Genomic DNA, 13527 nt, shown 5'->3' with positions numbered 1-13527 from the left:
GGGTATAAAAACGGAGTACAGCTTGAACGGGGCACTGTTAGAACAAGAAGCCAACTCCATCTCATTTGTGATCATCCTAGTTGCATGGGACTTCTGAACCCCACCATAAACACAAGGAAGCAATGGCAGCTATGAGTGGGGAAGCAGAGCTTCTGCCAGGAAAATGACAGAGTTGTAGATGAACAGTTTATGGTAAATGTAGATTTTCCTTTGCTACAGAATTAACAGTCATTCTAGAGAGCACGTCTTACAGGATAACGCAGGAGTACGCAGGGTAATAATTTTGTCATTATTTCTTGAGACTTAGACTATTGCTAGAAAGAACCCGTGTTTGGCAAGAGAGCACCAGCCAAGACAAGATGAGAGGGCCTTCATAAAAATAGCATATTGACCAAAAGTTGTGGAAAGGAAAAGATAGAATAATGTAGAGTTTGGGACAAAGGTGGGAAGAAAATAGTAAAGTTGGGGTAACGTGTACCGGATGTGACAGATAGGAGAGACACATTTTCATTGTAAGACTAAAAATAAAGAATATGAGGACCATATCACCATTTTTTTTTTTTTTTTTTTTTTTTTTTTTATTGTAAATATCTTTTTATTTAAAGTTTAGGATTGCATATGGTTTCATGAAACGGAAATAACATTGTGGACACGCAGGTCCCGGTATCAGGGTATCAATTGCATATACATTCCGGGGTATAGTGGACCCCTTCCGAGATGTCAAGATTCAGCATTGTTGGACTCGCAGGTCCAGTTAGTAAAGAATATGCAACATATATACTGAGGGTACACATTACCCCTATCAACTGTACTTATTTCAACATTAGTGGACTCGCAGGTCCCTTTAGCTTGCATAGGTACAGGGCAGGGCATGTCTCCGGCTTCCCCTTACATTTGCCGTGATTATGGTAGTAGCTGACTCGGGGATTTCAGGGATGTGCAGCCGGTGCCTCCCGGTTCATGGGTGGGTGCCCCTCTCTTCATGATATGGAGGAGAGGGGGTAGAGGGGGGGGGGGGGAGGCGGGGGGGGGGGATTCTGTTTGTCGGGATCGGCTGATGACTAAAGGTATCTCGGGATGTCGTCCCTGTCTCACGTCTTCAGTCAGTCCCCCTTCCCCGTTATCTCTCTGCGATGTGGGCTCAGTGTATCTCCTCAGTGTATCTGCCTCCCCCTAAACTGGTTTGATACGCAGTACTTTTCCCCACCTGGTAATCAACCTCTGCCTGGAGAACCTAGTTTCTCGTGCTTACTCCTGTCTACCTATGCAATCTAGCATATTCCTTTTACTTAGTTTGTGCACGCGTCCCCGTCCCCCGGTTCCCGGGGGGGGGAGGGGGAGGGGGGGGAGGGGAGCAGGGAGTCAGGTATGTTGGAGGAGGGAGGGGGGGGTCGTGTCTCTGGGTGTGTGTCAAAAGTGTCGTCCGTGTTTGTGACTTTTAGCGTATCAAGTCTTGGAAGTCTGGTTTACCGGTCGTTAGGATCCAATGGGTCCAGATCGTCTGGTATGTCTGTGATTTCCCCTCTGCCTGTAGGGTGAGCTCCTCGAGCGTTCTGAGTTCCTCCATGCGTTGGAACCAGGTTGCCATCGGGGGAGCGTGTTGTTTTTTCCAGAATACTGGAATCAGACTTTTAGCCACATTGAGGATTCGAACCGTGAGGGATTTCTTATATACGGATGCTTTGGTTTTGGTGTGGTGGAGGAGGAGTGCTGCAGGGTCCTTCGGTGGTGGGGTGTCTGTGAATCTCTGAATGATTTTGTGTATGTGTTCCCAATAGGGTTGGATAAGTGGGCATTCCCACCATATGTGGATGTAGGTCCCTGTGTGACTTGTGCACCTCCAGCATGTGTCGTCTGTTGTGGGGTCGTATGTGTGTGTTTGGAGCGGGGTGCGGTACCATAGGCTCAATGTTTTATAGGCTGTCTCCTGTGTCCCACTCGACGGAGCGCAGTGGAGTGTGAGTGTGCACATCTTGTCCCATTGGGCTGTTGTGAAGGTGGTGTTAAGTGCTGCTTCCCATTTTCCCATGAAACTTGGGCGTGGCCTTCTCCTCAGTTGCATAAGCATACCATAGAGAATGGAGATGCCCTTCGCCAGGGGATCGGGGTCCATGCAGATGCCTTCGAATTCCGTCAATGGTCTGGTGGCGTTATGTGTATGGAATAGTGTTTGCGTGAACATGTGTAGTTGGCGGTACCTAAACTGTAGCATAAATGAGTTGCGTGTGTTCCCTGTCATTGCCTCGAGGGTTTTAAGTTGTCCACTGGTGGTCGCGTGGTGGAGTCTCGGGGTCTCTTGTCTCAAGAGTCTAGTTAGCGTCTTCGGTTCCGTCCCCGGAGGGAAGTTCTCATTGTGGGTCAGTGGAAGTAGTGGGGATGGCGTGGTGGTGAGTGTCAGTGGTATGGCTAGCCTGTGCCATACCTGCATTGTGGCTTTAATTAGGGGGTGTGGAGCCGCCAGTCGTCTGCCCTGTGGGTGGTCTAGCCAGGGGAGGATCGAGATGGGTTTGCCTATCTGTACCGACTCTATGTCTTTCCAGGGTTTGGGCACTCCTGTTTTGGTCCATTCTACTACTCGTTGAATGTGCGAGGCATAATAGTATCTTTTGAAGTCAGGGAAGGCTAGCCCACCCTTCTCTTTCGGTTGCGTAAGTGTATCATGTTTTATCCGTGCCTTTAGTTTGTGCCAGGCGAATCTAAGGGCCATGGACCTGAGGGAAGTAAAAAAGGCCTCCGGGATGGCGCATGGGATCGCCTGGAACAGGTACAGCACCCGTGGCAGGATGTTCATCTTGAGTACCCCTATTCTCCCGAACCACGAGAGCCGCACCTGCTCCCAGTCCCGAAAGTCTTTTCGGAAGATGTCAAGTAGCGGTTGAAAATTAGCTGTGTAGAGCTGGGTGAGGTCTCTCGTGATGTTCGTCCCTAAGTATCGCAGGGAGGTGCCTGACCACTGGAACGGGAGTTCCCGCTTCAGGGTTGTGGCTGTGCGTGATGGGATTGAAATATTGAGTATTGTGGATTTAGAGTAATTTATCTTGAAATTCGACAGTACCCCGTACGCGTCGAATTCCTGTAGTATTGCTGGCATTGTGGTTTCTGGTTCGGTGACAAAGAATAGTAAGTCATCAGCGTACGCTGCTACTGAGTGCCGCTTCCTCCCTATTACTAGACCTGGTATAAGAGGGTTGTTGCGGATTGAGGTCAAGAATGGTTCTAGGGCTAGTATAAACAGGAGGGGTGAGAGGGGGCAGCCCTGTCTAGTCCCGTTCGTTATCGAGAAGGGGTCGGTGAAGGCTCCGTTGACGCATACTTGCGCCGTTGGCGTGGAGTAAATGGCTCTGATCCAGGACATCATGAATGGGCCCAACCCCAGCCGCTCTAGCACTTGGAACATAAAGTCCCATGATATTCTGTCAAAGGCCTTCTCTGCATCTGTTGAGAGCAGAAGAAGGCCCGTGTCACTGATTGTAGCGGCGTGGATCAGGGCAAGTGTCCTAGTCGTATTGTCCCTCGCTTCCTGATGTGGGGTGAAACCCACTTGATCATCGTGGATCAGGTCCGGGAGGTAGGCCTGTAGTCTCTGCGATAGTATCTTGGTGAAGAGTTTAATATCGCAGTTGAGCAGAGATATAGGCCGGTAGCTGGCACATGATTCAGGGTCTTTCCCCTCCTTAGGGATTAAACTGATGTTCGCCGCCAGGGACTGCGGTGGAATGTGGGTCCCGTCGCGGATCGCGTTGAGGGCTGCCAAAAGGCGTGGGAGAAGGAGTTCAGAGAAAGATTTATAGTACCTAATCGGGAGTCCGTCCGGACCTGGGCTCTTGCCCTGTTTGGTTTGTTTAAGGGCCCCTGTTAGTTCTTGTAGTGTGATTGGTTCTCTAGTTCCGTGCTTGCCTCTTGTGTCAGACTAGTGCCTATGCGTGATTGTAGGTAGTGTGTTATGCGGGCTTTCTTCTCTGCTAGTTCCCTCTCTGTCAGGTGTGATTCTAGTGAGTATAAGTCTGCGTAATAGGTCCGTATGGTGTCGGCCATGTCTCGTGGCATGTTCTGGAGGTGACCCTGTTTGTTCCTGATTTTGGGGATGTATGCTGTCGTTCTCTTCTTGGCAATCATGCGGGCAAGGAGGGCTCCGCATTTGTTGGCGTTAGTATGGAAAAACGCTTTGGAGTGAATGTATGCTCTATGGTAATTGGTGTTGAGGAGGGAGGAAAGTTCCCTGCGTAGGGCTGTCAGTTGCGCCCCGTCTGATGGGAGGTGGGATTGCTTGTGTGTGTCCTCTAACTTGCGTATGTCATTCAGTAGGGTGGTAAGTCTGGCTGTTTTTGCTCGTTTAAGGGCAGCACCTTTAGCTATAAAATGTCCCCTTATCACGCATTTGTGGGCTTCCCACAGGCAGAAGGGAGTGGTGTCAGGTGTGTCGTTCTCCGTGAAGTATTGTGTCAGTCGTGTTTTAGCTTCTGTCTGGGCTACTGGGTCGTTTAGAAGGTAGTCGTTTAGTCTCCAGTTATTGCATGTGGGTCTGAATAGCGGGGATGTCAGTGTCAGTTGGACTGGGGCATGATCCGACCAGGTAGCCGTGCCTATAGCGGATCGTCGGATTTCAGTCAGATAGTAGTGTGGTATTAAAAAGTAATCTATTCTTGAGTACGTACCATTGGGGGTCGAGTAGAAACTGTAGTCACGGTCGCCTGGATGGGTCGCTCTCCAGCAGTCTACTAGTCGGTGGACGTGTAGGGTTTTGTCAATGTCCTTCAGTATGTGTCGGGGTATTGAGGAGGTGCCTGTTGACGTGTCTAGGTGTGGGTTTAGGGCTACGTTCAAGTCTCCCCCTATAACCAGACAACCCGTGGCGAAGTTTGTTATAGCTCTGGTCACGGAGCTTAAGAAACGGTGTTGGCGTCTGTTGGGGGCGTAGAGGCATGCGAACGTGTAGGGTCGGTCTGCCACCATTCCCTTGACACAGACGTAGCGCCCCTGTGTGTCACTGAGGACGTCGGTGAGGTCGAAATGTAGGGATTTGTGTATCAGAATCGCTGTGCCTTTAGTTTTCCCTTCCGGGTTGTTACTGAGGAAGCATTGAGTGTATCTATGGTCTGTGAGTTTAGGGGCTTGACCCTCCTTAAAATGTGTCTCCTGGATTAGGACGACATGTGTCCTTTGACTGTGAAAGTGTCGGAGCGCTGTGGAACGCTTTTCCGGCACATTCAGGCCTTTTGCGTTTATGGATAGGAGGTTAATCTCCGCTCTCTTGTGAGCGGTGTATGAGTGCGAGGTCATGTCGTCTCCGGGTTGTCTGTTCGTGGGAAGGGGTGGGTCGGTGTGGTTGGGAATGAGAGGGCGTGGGTGACGGGAAGGGTTACGCTACCAGCGTTAGCCTGCAGCTGCCCCTCTCCCTCCCGGGTCCCCGGGACGAGAGCTGCGCACTCACAAAGGCAACAAAATAAACCGTGAACAATTAACTGTTTATCTAACTATACAACCTACTAAGGTAAAGGTGTGGGCTAGGTGGGAGCCGACTCGGCCGTACCAGTCGGTCCAGTCGGGTCCCCCTGCCGTAAACTGTACACCCCTGTCCGGTGGGAGCGTGACCTGTCTCCTCCTTTTCCCCAAAGGTCGATCCCTGTCTAGGGGTCAGGAATCTAGGTGGTATTTGAGTGTGTCCTTCCAGAGGACTGTGTGTGGGAAACCTCTGCCTGTCCTATGTCCTCCTTCCTCGCCCCTCTAGGAGATTGTCTTGCCAGCCTCAGCGGTCAGTATCGTGTGGGAGACCCCTCCCTCGGGTGTCCCGTTACTACTAGAGTATCCGGCCTAGTCTGCGTGGCCAGGGTGGTTTTGGGTAGTCTGTGTATTTCGATTGCCCCTCATCGCACGTCCCCATGCTGGCCCAGGGGTCTGGAAACTATGCGGTTTTGGTCTAGGGGCTCGGGTGGGGATCCCCTCGGTATACTGTGGTATGAGTCCGGGTAGTGGGGGCCCTAGGGGGGGGGGGGGGGAGAGGACAAGAATAGGAATATGGGGCCTAGTAGCTCAGGTTATGGAGGTGACCTCTCCGGTTTACGAATTCAGGGGGGGGGGGAAACCATCTCTCCCTTCTACTTCCACCCTCCAAATCCCCCTCCCCAAACAGCCAAGATGCCCCATTGGTCAGTCCAGGCCCCGGTAGTCCCATTTCAAAAAGAGTCCCTGGTACATATCAAGTCCCCTGCTTGTTCCCCTGCACCCTCCCCCCACCCCAGAAATGCAGCAAAAACACAAAGAACAGTGTCCCTATGTAATGTCTGTGTGTTTGTGTGGCTTAGGGCCTAGTTGGTTGCGGTTATAGTTACGTGTTCCGCCGGCCCCTCTTCGTCTTCATGGTCTCTTGACGCGGCTAGTGGATCGCTCCGGCCGGTCTCGCAGTTTCCGTCCGGGTCCTCTGTCGGTGCTGTGATTGTGGCTGTCCCCGTAATGGTGGCGGAGGGCCGTTATAGTAGTCGAGTGGGTCCGGCCAGTTCATCTGTAGCGGGGGCAAATGGAGTTCGTCTGTGAGATCTTTCAGATCTTGTGCAGTACGGATCTGTCGAGGGCCGCCGGTAGTACTGGCAATAAGGCCTGTCGGGAATGTCCATCTGTACCTGACGTTCTGGTTGGCCAGAGCTCTGGTCAGTGGTTTCAGAGCTCTGCGATATCCCAAGGTGGCAGGGCAAAGGTCTGGAAACAATTGAAGCTGTTGTCCGTTGTGTGTGACTTCTCTTCTGTTACGGGCCTCGTGCAGGATCTCTTCTTTCAGGGCATAGACTTCCAGGCAGCAGATCACATCCCTTGGCGGGGCCTCTGGTGGGCCTCTGGGTCTAAGCGCCCTGTGTGCCCTGACGAATGTTATGGGGGTCCCTTCGGGGCGGTCCAGGAGGCCATTAAAAATGGTCGTGAGCAGGCCCGTTAGCTGCGCGGGGGTCTCTTCCCCTTCTTGTAGGCCCCTTATCCGTATATTATTTCTGCGGCCCCTATTGTCTAGGTCCTCTATATGTCGTGCCATGGCCTGCATTTGAGTCATTTGGATAGCTTGGGTCTTTGTCTGGGAGGTTTGTGCTTCTGTCAATTTATCATGGTCTGCCTCTATTTGGGCCATGCGGTCCGCCATACCTTGTATGTCTTCCCTCATTAATTGAAGGTCTGCCCTGATGGATGCCTGAAGGGCCGTGTTGGCGGTCGCCAGGTCTGCCCGGGTGGGTAATTCTTTCAGGAGGCTTAGCCAGTCCGGTGGTGGGGCTGCCATGTGGTCTCCTCTCTCTGGGGATTGCGAGGTGGGAGTAGAGGCTTCAGACTGCGTGTAGGCCTCTGAGGCCGCCCGGGAGGTCGGGTCCGGTGTCGCGGCCAGGAACTGCCGCATAGAGGCATGCATCTGTGCTTGGCGGGTCCCCGAGGGTCTGGGGGTACTCCCTGCTTTAGAGTGCTTTCCCATAACGGGGTGAGGCGGCGGATTGTAAGCTGTTTTCGGGCTTGGTCGGAGGAGCTAAAGATTTATGCGGCCATTCCGTTCCGCTGCCAGGCCACGCCCCGGTAATAGAATTAATGTGTCCATATCACCATTTCTAAGAAACAGAGGTTTACTATGGCGCCTACACCATTGAGCCATTACCAGAATTGAGGTCACTGGTATTCCGAGATATTTCTATCTGTACGATGGGTATAGTGTCATCTCCTGTAACATCCTATTATCGAAGGTCTTGCTAACACCGATGCACCACTTTAGAAGTATACAAATCCAAAGCTCTTCCTCCAACCTACAACACACTGCAATAAAAACTCTTCCATTCTTTGAAAAGGACGGTCTTCATAGATTCTCTCTGCATATATGGCTTACACAATACACTAGCCTACATTGAAGACATGGTGCAAACTCAGGAGTGGAATAAGAAGATATGAGATACTTCTTAAAAAGTATTTATCTTGGTAAAGTGGCAAAACTTCTTTGGATCTCTAATGGTTATGACACCTCTGAGGTCACCCTGGTACCCTTTATCATTTATAGTGGAAATGGCCTAAAAGGTCCTATTTTTGGATCCGAATTTATACTTTATGGTCTCAAATGTGTCATAAGCCTATAGAGAAAGGTTTCTGGCTATCCTTTGACAAACTTAGAAAACAAATTATTTTCTAAAATCACTTTGGTGATACAGACGTCTGTTGCAACTAGTTAGTTAAGGAAAACTGTGCATTCAAAATTAAAAATGTGATTATATTAAACGTATGGATAAGTTATCTGCTGTGGTACGCCAGTACATCTGTTTAATGTATTGTGGGAACCCTGGTTACCATATACTTCTGAGGGTGAAGACTAAGCCCTACGCGAAAAGGTTCCCCACCACCACTTATTTTTTTAAAAATAATTTTTCTTGTTTTCAGGTTTTATTATTACGTACATATTTCTTAATATAAAATGAGATGTCACTGCCAATATCTTTGTATAATTAGCAAACTACCTTTAGAAGCTAAAATCTGGGAATATCAAGTAATCCCGAACTGACCTCCACTGGGTCACCTGTGCCCACATTATCTGAATCAAGTAATATTTTCCTGTTATTAATATTATTATTATGTTTTTATATAGCGCCATCAAATTCCGCCGCGCTTTACAATGGCTGGACGGACAAACATGTAGTTGTAACCAGACAAGTTGGACACACAGGAACAGAAGGGTTGAGGGCCCTGCTCAATGAGCTTACATGCTAGAGGGAGTGGGGTAAAGTGACACAGTAACAGAGGGATTGAGGGCCCTGCTCAATGAGCTTACATGCTAGAGGGAGTGGGGTAAAGTGACACAGTAACAGAGGGATTGAGGGCCCTGCTCAATGAGCTTACATGCTAGAGGGAGTGGGGTAAAGTGACACAGTAACAGAGGGAATGAGGGCCTGCTCAGTGAGTTTACATGCTAGAGGGAGTGGGGTAAAGTGACACAGTAACAGAGGGATTGAGGGCCCTGCTCAATGAGCTTACATGCTAGAGGGAGTGGGGTAAAGTGACACAGTAACAGAGGGATTGAGGGCCCTGCTCAATGAGCTTACATGCTAGAGGGAGTGGGGTAAAGTGACACAGTAACAGAGGGATTGAGGGCCCTGCTCAATGAGCTTACATGCTAGAGGGAGTGGGGTAAAATGACACAAAAGGTAAGGATAGTATTGAGCTACTGTTCACTATATACTTACCACCGAGTTAGTGTTTGATGAATAATCTCCTGTAAGTAGCTTGATATAAAATTGCCAACATCAGTTCGAGCCTTGTTTAGCTCTGAACATTAAAAGGTTAAACCGTGGGTCCCTAAATAAAAGGGGTTTGCATTTTAACGTTCATTAAAGGGCTATAAACAGGGAGCTTTAAACAATAGCCTTGATTCTAATTACCAGAAACATGGAATGCAGTATTTGAATGCCGCTATAAATCCATTTTTTTTGCCTGATTTTCCTTTTTGTTTTGTTTTGCCTGCCTAAGGACATTGTAGCTTATACAACATTCTCGTTGCCATCAGCTTTTTCTGTGCGTGTTCACTGCCAAACTGATGCCAAGGCCAAAAATTAATTAGCTTGCATTGAAGATACGTTATACGAAGAGGTGTGTCTGAGCCGCTGCCTACAAAAAGGACTGAAGAGTAGCAATTCCATAATGAGCCATCTGCTTGTATATCCTACAAGTGGTAACTTTGGAAAAGTCTGAGACTGAAATTAGGGTGGGTTTATTTATTTATTTATTAGGTGGAAAAATATGAACATCGCCTGCAAAATATTTTATTGCTTTGTTGTTGTTGAGCAAAGATATAATAGCTCTTCAAAAGAAAATTGTAACTTAAAGAGGAACTTTCACTGCAGAGGATTTATAATATTTTATTTGTTAAGCATAAACGAGCAGTAAATGTTTTTTGGGGGAAAAAAATGACGTTAAAGCTTTATGCTAATTTTTTTTTTTTTTTTAAATACTTAGAATTTAAAGTTTGTACTGGGCACTTTGAACTGAGACCTCACTCTCCATCCCCTCCCGTTAAATACAGTCCTCAACGACCCACCATGTGGATGAAAAAAAAAAAAAAAGACATGAAAAGTGTGATAGGGTTAGGGCGGTAGGCTATCCTATTGATTAATTAATTTACTTCCTAAATGCAACCTATAACGTCGACATAAGTCACAGTTCAACACTTTTTGTATGCCACCCCCATTAATATTACTAGTCCAGGAACACAAGGGTGAACAGACAACCCTAGTCCCTTTGGAAATGATCAGCCATACAGCGGCGTTCTCCCTGGTATTTAAAGAGTGACCTTTCTCCCACCAGTTTGGGAACATAAAATGAATACTTCCTTATTATCAGCATCGTCACCCACCATGCCCTCTAATCCATACCTTGCAATGTTTCCTTCTCACCTTCCGGGACGGAAGTGGGCAGGAAAGAAAGTAGGCTGTACGGGGCACTGTGCAAGGGACGGGTCTGCCCTTACAAAAGGGTAGGTCCATCACTAAAGAGGGTGGCAGCCTGTCCTCTCAAGCAGACCATGCACGCATTGCTGCCAATGTGACTTGTGCATGGGCCTAGTGCCCAGTCCCCGTCAGAATTTTAAAAACTACTGGCAGATTGTAAAACGCGTGACCGGTCTCCAGGAACTTTTTTTGCTGGGACAGTACCTGTAAATGCATGTTCCCGCAAGTTCTGGACTGATTGCACCTATGTCCTAACCAACCTCCAGCTCTCGCAGCCAATCATTGAAGTCCAAGTTGGAAAATATTTATAAGAACAATCTCTGGTTAACGAAAAGAGCCTCATTTATTTGAAAACTCTCCCAAGTAGCGCCCAATGGCTTTTGGCAATATAACCCCTACATTAGCTCTGGTATATTAAATAGACATCAATTCAACTAGAAGTAAATAAATAGATAATGTAATAAGAGAATAGCATGGTTTCAGTGCCTTGCAGGCCAAGATCGCAAGACGCCACCTATACTGCTGGTCTGACCATTCTGGGAAGTTAACGTTTAATTCCTAGGGATAAACAGATGGACTTTGATAATCAGACAGCTGTTTTATCACCTGTTACATTGAAACTATCCAGGAAATTCTAAGATTTCCCCTCTGCAAGTAGATTGTATGCTGGCAGTAGAACTGCCAATGATTGCTGAAGTGTAGCCAGATGCAGGCGATACGCAGTTATTTTTAGCAAGATTGTTTTAGCAATTTGTCCAGATTCACTCGGGATACTTTCAATAAATGTTGGACAAATCCATTTGGGACATGATCCCAGCCAGAGTAAAAAAAAAATGATTCAGGGGATTCGTTGGTGTTGCGATAAATTAAAGTCGCTTATCATCCAAAAGGACAGCTAAGACAGACAACAAGATTCTGATACAATGTCACAATTTTACCAGAGTTGAGAGAACATTATTACAAAATGACAATGACTCACTATACATTAGCACTTTTACTCTGGTGCTTCAAATTTTATCTGCGTATATACGCAACTTTTAAAACCGAGAAACTATAGATTTAAAAATAGCAAAAGAAAAAAAAAGTGATTAAAGAGCACGGGAATGGGAGCTAAGGGGTTAAGAGCATCCCCTACCTGTGCTTAATGGCAAATCCATGTCAAAATAGCACTATTTATGGTTTGGTGACGAGTTACCCGACTCCTGGGGAAATGGAGTTTTAAAATAAAAAAAAAGCTGAATCATGCTTCCCCCCCAACCATGTTCCTATTAAAATGACTGCATACTGTGGGGGGGGAGGGGGGGATTTACAACACAGACGTCTTTTCTTTGAGCTCCGACCGGGCCTAGGGGAAATTCGAGACTTAGAGCCACAAAGAGAGGACATTTTGCACCAAAAAAGCACCCCCCACAAGCAGAGACAATGGGGCTAAAAGACAAGAAAAACTGTCAGTCAGAGGCTCTCTGTCAGCTGGATATTCGGCTCTCCTTTGAGAGACCACGGCTGCAGCAGTCTAAAATGGCTCGGGAACCAGGAGACGTGCCGGAGTCGTCAGAGGCCTCATTGGAGGAGGAAGATACTCTCACCTCTCCACGCTCTGGGGCTATGACCCCCACCTCTGATTCGGGCGAGGACGAAGCACCCTCCATGAAAGGAGACATCAGGAGGCTTCTGGTCGAACTCCAGGGGTCTGGAAAGAAGACCTCCAGTTGGCCCAGGCAGGGATCAGTGCCGTCCATAAAAAGGTGAGGGAGGTGGAGGGGAGAGAGGCTGACAGGTCCAAACACATACAAGACACAGATAACAAACCTGAAGGACTTTCCACTCAAGTTCAGCACCTCAACAGAGTGGTGACCACCTTAGAGATGCGCCACAGAAAGAAAAACATACAACTCAGGGGCATCCAAGAGCAAGTAAGCACAGAGACACTACCTATTTTTATCAAATACATGCTTACACACATGGGATTGAAGATACCCCTGCACAGCCTATGATAACATCCGCGTTCAGAGTGAGGAAATCAGCATCGGCGGCAAGTAGCCTACCCAGAGAAATAATCGCGGTAACGATAGATATCGCAGAGAGATCAGTGATTATGACCCGCTTGAGGGAGATGGGAACGATACAATATAAGGGGCACCCTGTCGCTATATATGCAGACATCCCGTTCTCAGTCCTGGTAGAGAAGAGGAAGCTGGCTCCGATTGCTAGTTGATTAAGAGAACACTCCATGAAATACCGCTGGGGAACAGAGGGGTCCCTCTTGGTAGAGAATAGAGGAGAGACCATTATGCTGACGTCAGCGGAAGATCCAGAGCCGCTCCTGCAGGCACTGGGTTTGTCCAACAACCCACGAGGAACTTCCCCAGAGGCAAAAAACAGAGTCCGGGACCGTGAAACCAGGAACAACAAAGCGACTGCACAACCGCCAAAGACCATATCCAAGAAAGTGCACCCACTATTAAGAAGTCGGGACGCCGGCCTCGGCACTTTGGGAACACTGACCAGTCCATACCATATCAGACACCTCACTTGACGCGAGTCGGTTCCATGGGTGCCGTGGAGACCTATCCACCTCCTTCTCAGAGGCTAGGACTTACCTAGCACCGATAGCTTAAGCACTGGGTTCCATACCTGTTGATCCCAAGAGAAAGCCCATTCCTGCCATATGTCAGGGTACCTGAGGTCTCTACCTTTGAGAAGGGTAGAGACTTAGTTGTTTATCCGTCTAGACAGGCCATTTCTCCCGTTCCTCGCGGTCCATCCAGTCATTCTAACGCTGGCCGCAAGGGATCCGCTTCCTTTCCTAACATGACGCTCGATACGTGACGTCTTGACGCTATCCCGAGCGACCTGTCACTCTATTGGCTTTATCTAATCAGCACCCATCGGAGGCGTGTCTACTCTCCGGACTCAGGGTATTTAAGCTTGCTTCTCTCGTCAGCTCATTGCCCTGTCGTGGTTCTAGCTTGTCTAGTCACTCAGTGCTCTTGTATTCTAGTATTCTCTTTGGTTCTGACCCGGCTTGTTGTACTATTCTGCTTATCTCTGTAATCCCTCTGACCCGGCTTGTCTCTCG

Source organism: Pelobates fuscus, chromosome 5 (assembly GCF_036172605.1).
Source record: "Pelobates fuscus isolate aPelFus1 chromosome 5, aPelFus1.pri, whole genome shotgun sequence".
Taxonomy (NCBI): Eukaryota; Metazoa; Chordata; class Amphibia; order Anura; family Pelobatidae; genus Pelobates; species Pelobates fuscus.
This window is presented reverse-complemented; position numbering follows the sequence as displayed.